Below are 6374 nucleotides of genomic sequence, written 5' to 3' on the forward strand. Positions count from 1 at the left end.
ATTTCCCATTCTAGTGATTGTACATGATGGGCAGTTACACTGGCTGTGTATTCATATATGAACATGGGAAAGTTATGTCTGATTCAATCTATTGTCTTTCCTATTCCCAACCCCACCCCTTTACTCCCTTTCCCCCCTGTTCAATATGGTGGACCTCCTTTCCTCCCTCCCCTTGCTTATTGCGTGTTAGAATCCCTATATCAGAGAGAAGATTCAGCCTTTGGTTTTGGGGGGGATTGACTTATTTCACTCAGCATATAATCTCCAGTTTCATCCATTTACCAACAAATACCATAATTTCGTTCTTCTCTGGCTGAGTAATATTCCATTGTGTATATGAACCACATTTCTTTATCCATTATCTATTGAAGGGCATCTAGGTTGGTTCCACAGCTTAGCTTTCGTGAACTGAGCTGCTGTAAACACTGATGTGTCTGTGTCATTGCACTATGCTAATTTTAAGTTCTTTGGGTATAAGCTGAGCAGTGGGATAACTGCGTCAAATGGTGGTTCCATTCTGTTTTCTGAGGAATCTCCATACTGTCAAAGCCCCATTTCTTAAGACAAATATTTTTAAAACCTTGCCTTTACTATGCTAAATTGAAATTCATAGATATTATAATCTACCTATACATCTATACTGTAAAAGTTAATATAAAAGTCCTAACTTTGAGGGGAAAAAAAAACTTTACAGTCTAATATCTATCAATATAAAAATGCTCAAGCATGACAGTGACTACACAAGAAGATGGTGCATTAGTCAGATGTTTACCACCTTTTTTTTTTTTTTTTTTTTGAGAGGAGTAAAAGTTTATTTTGGGCTCAAAATTTCAGAGGTTTAATCCATGGACAGCCAGCTCCATTGCTCCAGGCCTGACATGGAGGAAAACATTATGGTAGAATGTGGCAACAGGGGAGAGCTGCTCAGCTCATGGTGGCCAGGAAGGAAAGGGAGAGTGGGGGAGGGAGGGAGAGTGGAGGAGAGAGGGAGGGAGATGAACCTCTACTTTATTTATTTATTTATTTATTTATTGAGAGAGAGAGAGAGAGAGAATTTCAATATTTATTTTTCAGTTTTCGGCAGACACAACGTCTTTGTTTGTATGTAGTGCTGAGGATTGAACCCGGGCCGCACGCATGCCAGGCGAGCGTGCTACTGCTTGAGCCACATCCCCAGCCCAATGAACCTCTACTTTTGATGAGTACATCTGGATTTCAGAGCAGTGAAACCATATTCAACTGGATACTATTGACCTTTCTGATTTAAATTTGTTAGTTCAAAATAGTGGCGAAATAGACATATTTTAGATATTAGTGAAATAGCTACAAGTGAAGACTGATACAACCCTAAGGCACTAGCAACTTAGATGCCAAGAGCGATGTTGCTGCCAATTAATGACATTTCCCAAAATGGAGGACCAGCCTTGGTAAACAGCCATTCTTCCATTGGCAGTGTGGTAGCTGCTCTAGGAAACTTGGTGTTTGTCATTTAAATGAAGGTGGGGGAAAAAAAGAGTTTGGCTCTAGGTTCAGAAAATTAAAAATAAGTTTTTCATTTGTATAAGTGTCTGGTAGGACATTTTAAATCTTGGGGATCTCAGGGAAGTTCTTTGTCCAACAAGCCTGACTCACAGGGGCCTCCAAAGCCATTAGGATGTGAGACTTCCCCATCTCCACCCCCACATTCCTGTAGTCCTTGTGACAACCAAAAGCACCCTTACAAGCTAACATCCCCTAAGGATGGTGCCATCCTGTTTAAGAAATAATTTCCTTGAAGTCACAAGCCTTACCAGGACCTTAGGGCTTTCAGTGGCTCTAAGGGTGACACAGCACTCTCCCTCCACCCTGTACTCAATCATCCATCTGGGAATCTAAGGATTAGCAGCAGGTGAGTGGAGTGGGCTGAGAAGAGCTGGAAACCCTCAGAGCCATGGGTTGGGCCTCAGGCCGTAGCTGAAACTGAGCTCCAAAGACTGACACATACTGGGGAGATAGATGGTGATAAGAGGAAACTAGGCTAATAGATGACTGGACAGAAAGACACTGGGAGATGCAATGGGACATGTGAGAACAGGAAGATGAGGTGCAGTCACAAGATAGTGGGTGGGTAAAGAGCAGGATTTCACCCACAAGACAAGGCCCCAATTATAAAGAAATCACAGTCTTAGGACATGTCCAGAAATTCTCATTCTCTCTCTCTCTCTCTCTCTCTCTCTCTCTCTCTCTCTCTCTCTCTCTCACATACACACACACACACACACACACACACACACACACACACAGATGAGCACAGGGAACAGAGAGCGTTTATTAAGAAATTGGGCTTTGGGATCAGAGAGGTTCAAACCCCAGCTCAGCCACCAATCAGAAGTGCCTTTACAGGTGGTGCATTGCCTGTAATTCCAGTGACTCAGGAGGCTGAGGCAGGAGGATCATGAGATCAAAGCCTACCTCAGGAACTTAGTGAGACCCTAAGCAACTTAGGGATATCCTGTCTCTAAATAAAATGTTTTTTAAAAGGGCTGGGGATGTGGCTTAGTGGTTAAGTACCTCTGAGTAAAATCTCCAGTACAAAAAAAAAAAAAAAAAAAAAAAAAAGAAAGAAAGAAAAGAAAAGAAAAATTCTACCACTTGGGGCTTGTGAGCATTCAGTGATGTGAGGGGCAGTGGGGACCTGTAGGCTGCTCTGGAGCAGGAGCCTGTCTAGTTTTGTGCCCCTGAGTACTTGATACCAAGCAGCCTCTGAATCAACCCCAGTCAAATGAACTGATTAAAGGCCTCTGGAAGGTAGCCACTCTCACTATGATGAATGACACAGAAAGAGGGAACCAGTAACTGAAACTGGGTGGAAGTGGGACTCGGTTTTCTTTACTGGGACCCAAGATCACAGGCAGTACTGGTCACAGAAGAGGAAACCAGATCACACAGTAGCTAAACCCATGCTCCTGAAATCTGTGAGCAAGGACCACACTGGTCTCAGTGCTCTGGGGTGGGAGGGTGGGGCTCAGCACCCAGGACAAAGTCGTGAGGCCCCGGAGATGGTGCGAAGAGGCCCAAGGAGCCAACAGGGCCACTGGGGAATACAGAGCTCTGGGAGGAGCCAAAGGAGTGCCCCCTGACAGGTAGGGCAGGCCTGCCTGCTCCCCTCTAAGGACCCATGAGAACTGAACGGGAGCCATATAAAGTGAGAGGAAAGGGAGCCAGCCATGGCTCCTTCCCTCCTCATCTGCTCCAAACCTTCTCCCTCTACCCTTTGCAATTTGAGCTTCAGCCACACTGGCCATTTCCTTGTTTCTCGAAAATGCGAAGCTCCCCCACCCACATCTCCACCATCTAGTCTTTGCTTGGCTGATTTCGGCTTACCCTTCAGGTCTTGTTTCAGCTATCACTTCCTCAGACAGGCTGTCCCTGAACTAGGTGGGGTGGCCTTTACCTAATCCTGTCCTTATGTGTTCGAGCTCTTTCCTTCTTGGCATCTGTGACAATGTTGGTGGAATCATTTGTTCAGTGTCTGTCTCTCCCATGAGAGTGTTCCCTCCCGAGGACAGGCCCTATGTCAGATCTATGATCCCAGGCCCTGGGGTGTGTAGCCTGGAGCAGGGTGAACCCTTAACATATGCCAGTGGACAGGAAGGTGGATGGGGGGAAGGAATCCTAAATCTCAGAGCAGAGTTACGGGGTTTGTCATAAAAGATAATGAGATCGTGCCAGGTATGGTGGTGCACACCTATAATCCCAGCCACTCAGGAGGTTGAGGCAGGAGCATTGCAAGTTTGAGGCCAGTCTCAGCAACTTAGCAAGGCCCTGAGCAACTTACTAAGACCCGGTCTCAAAATGAAAAATAAAAAGATTGTGGATGTAGGTCAGTGGTAAAGCTCCCCTGGGTTCAGGCCCTAGTATGAAAATAATAATAATAATAATATAATCAGATCCATAGACAAGTTTAACTCTTTTTTTTTCTTTTTCTGTCTCCCAGTATTTCCTTCAAACAAACTCAACTCTTAAGAAAACCTGGCCTCCAACATTCCTGACTGAATATTCATTCCGCTGTAGTTTCTCACCTTATTTCAAGGCCCAGCCTACAGAAGAGATTTATGTTGTGTTCTCAGTTGTGAAAGGCTCTGGTAGCAAATACTTTGATTTATTTCTCCCTCCTCCCTGCCTTGGAGCAGGGTGCCATGAACCATGTCAGGCACAGGTCTGAGTATTTTTTTTTCCATCTGTTGGATCCTGCTGGTGAGAAAATATGTACAGTACTCAATCCAAGGCAGAAATGAAATCCAAAAAACAGATTTCTTCCTCCTTCCTTGTGTCCCCCCATCACCTCCATGCAAGCCCCTGCCAAGCTAAAAATCTGCCAAGCAAGATACCTGAGCTCTATTTTCTGGTTCGTTGGCAAGAAATCATGGTTTATTCCTTGAGGTTCTTTTATTCTTTCTTTTTCCTTCCACGTAATTGCCAATGGAAAGTTCAGGTTCTTCTAGATGCTTACAGGGTACAGGTGGGAAAAAGGCCCTAGAAAGACAGCTGTTCCTCCACCCCACAATGCTGGGGATTGAATTCAGAGGTGCTCTACCATGGAGATAATCCCCAGTCTTGTTTATTTGATATTTTGAGACAGGGTCTTGCTAAGTTGCAGAAGCTGGCCTCAAACTTGCATCCTCCTGCCTCAGCCTCCCACATAGCTGGGATTACATGCATGTGCCACCCCACCCATCCTTGGGTCTTCTTGTAGGCTCAGAAATGGCAGAATGGCAGTGAATTTCTCAACTCCTTGTTTCTAACAGCTGTTGATCACTGCCAAGCTTCAGGCCCTCACTCTAAGCCAAAAAACATGCTATTAAATGCTTTACATACAAGGTCCTTTGTTATCATCCCAACAACTGTATAGAACAGATAATATTATTGTCTTCATTTTACAGATGAGGAAAACTGAGGCCTAGCAATTTGAGGGGGTACATTGGATTGAACCCCAGGGTACTTAACCACTGAGCCACATCCCTAGGCCTTTTTAATATTTTAATTTAGAGACAGGGTCTTGCTAAGTTGCTTAGGGCCTTGCTAAGATCCTGAGTCTGGATTTGAATTCATGATTCTCCTACGTTAGGTTCCTGAGTTGCTAGGATTACAGGCGTATGTCACCATGCCTGGCAAGGCCAAGCAAATTTAAGTAAGTTGTCAGACTCACAATCAGTAAGAGTCACACCTGCCTTTTTGCCCCCACAGTCTGGTCTTTAATGGCTTCTTAGTGGGTACTTTGATGGCTAGTGGCTTAATTGGTATAGTAACAGCAGCAACAAGAGCAGTAAGATAATTATAGATATATGTTCCAAGGACATTAGCTGCTGCTGTTATTGTTATCATTATATTGTGACCCCTGATATAGGAATAGCATCAGCTACCTCCTAAAGATTCTTCTCTTCTCTGGCCTCTGCCAGGGGTCTGACCACAGGGGCAGCTGTCTTTGTGATGTGGGCATCTGTTTCCAGAGGTAGCCACAGTCCAGTTGTTCAGTTCTCCTTGGGTCAAGGGTGCACCATCACATGGGGCCCAAACGAACACCCAAGTGGGATTTGAAACACGGTTGGGAAGGTGACAAACCTCAGCTTCTATTACCAGTTCCTAGAACTAGGCTGTTTCCCCATGTAGAGTCTGTTATGATTCATGCGAAGTGAGAGCTGAGTGACAAGTTGAAGTCTTTTTTTAAATATGCCGACCTGAAGAGACCTTGAAAAAAGTGGGGCTTCTTTTTTCCTTTCTTTCTTTCTTTTTGTGATACTGGGAATTGAATCCAGGATCTTGCCCATTTTTCTTCTTTTTCATAACATTACTTCTTGTATGTATCAAAATTCACTGAACAATGAGTTCTGGGTTGCAAGATAGGATTTATTTATTTATTTTTTAGCACATGTCTATAAGTCTTTATTCACAGGTAAGCAAAAACACAAACATAAGAGCTAAAATGAGACGTTTTGGGTAGAGGGAGGTATTGGGGATCGAACCCAGGGGCATTTTACCACCGAGCTACATTCTCTTTTTTATGTTTATTTTGAGGCAGGGTCTTGCTAAGTTGATTAGAGCCTTGTTAAGTTGCTGAGGCTGGCCTTGAACTTGAAATCCTCCTGCCTCAGCCTCCTGAGAGACTGAGATTACAAGTGTCTGCCACCACACTAGGCAGAATTGGACATTTTTAACAGTAAAATCTCCTTTTGAAAACCTAGAACTATTTTAAAGAGGGGAAAAAAAAACACTTATACACATATATAACCTCAAAAAAGCTTTTAATATCAAATATAATTCCCCTTCCCCATATTTTTAATATGTTACTTCTTTTTTTAAACACAATTTTTAAAATATCTTTATTTCACTTATTT

The 6374-nt window shown here is 43.6% G+C and overlaps 1 pseudogene; it reads right to left on the bottom strand.

Annotated features, from left to right (window-relative positions):
- Nucleotides 1-5823: 5823 nt before the first annotated feature.
- On the bottom strand, nucleotides 5824-5959 carry LOC143385728 (small nucleolar RNA SNORA40; annotated as a pseudogene).
- Nucleotides 5960-6374: the final 415 nt, after the last annotated feature.

This window comes from Callospermophilus lateralis, chromosome 20 (genome assembly GCF_048772815.1).
Source record: "Callospermophilus lateralis isolate mCalLat2 chromosome 20, mCalLat2.hap1, whole genome shotgun sequence".
Taxonomy (NCBI): domain Eukaryota; kingdom Metazoa; phylum Chordata; class Mammalia; order Rodentia; family Sciuridae; genus Callospermophilus; species Callospermophilus lateralis.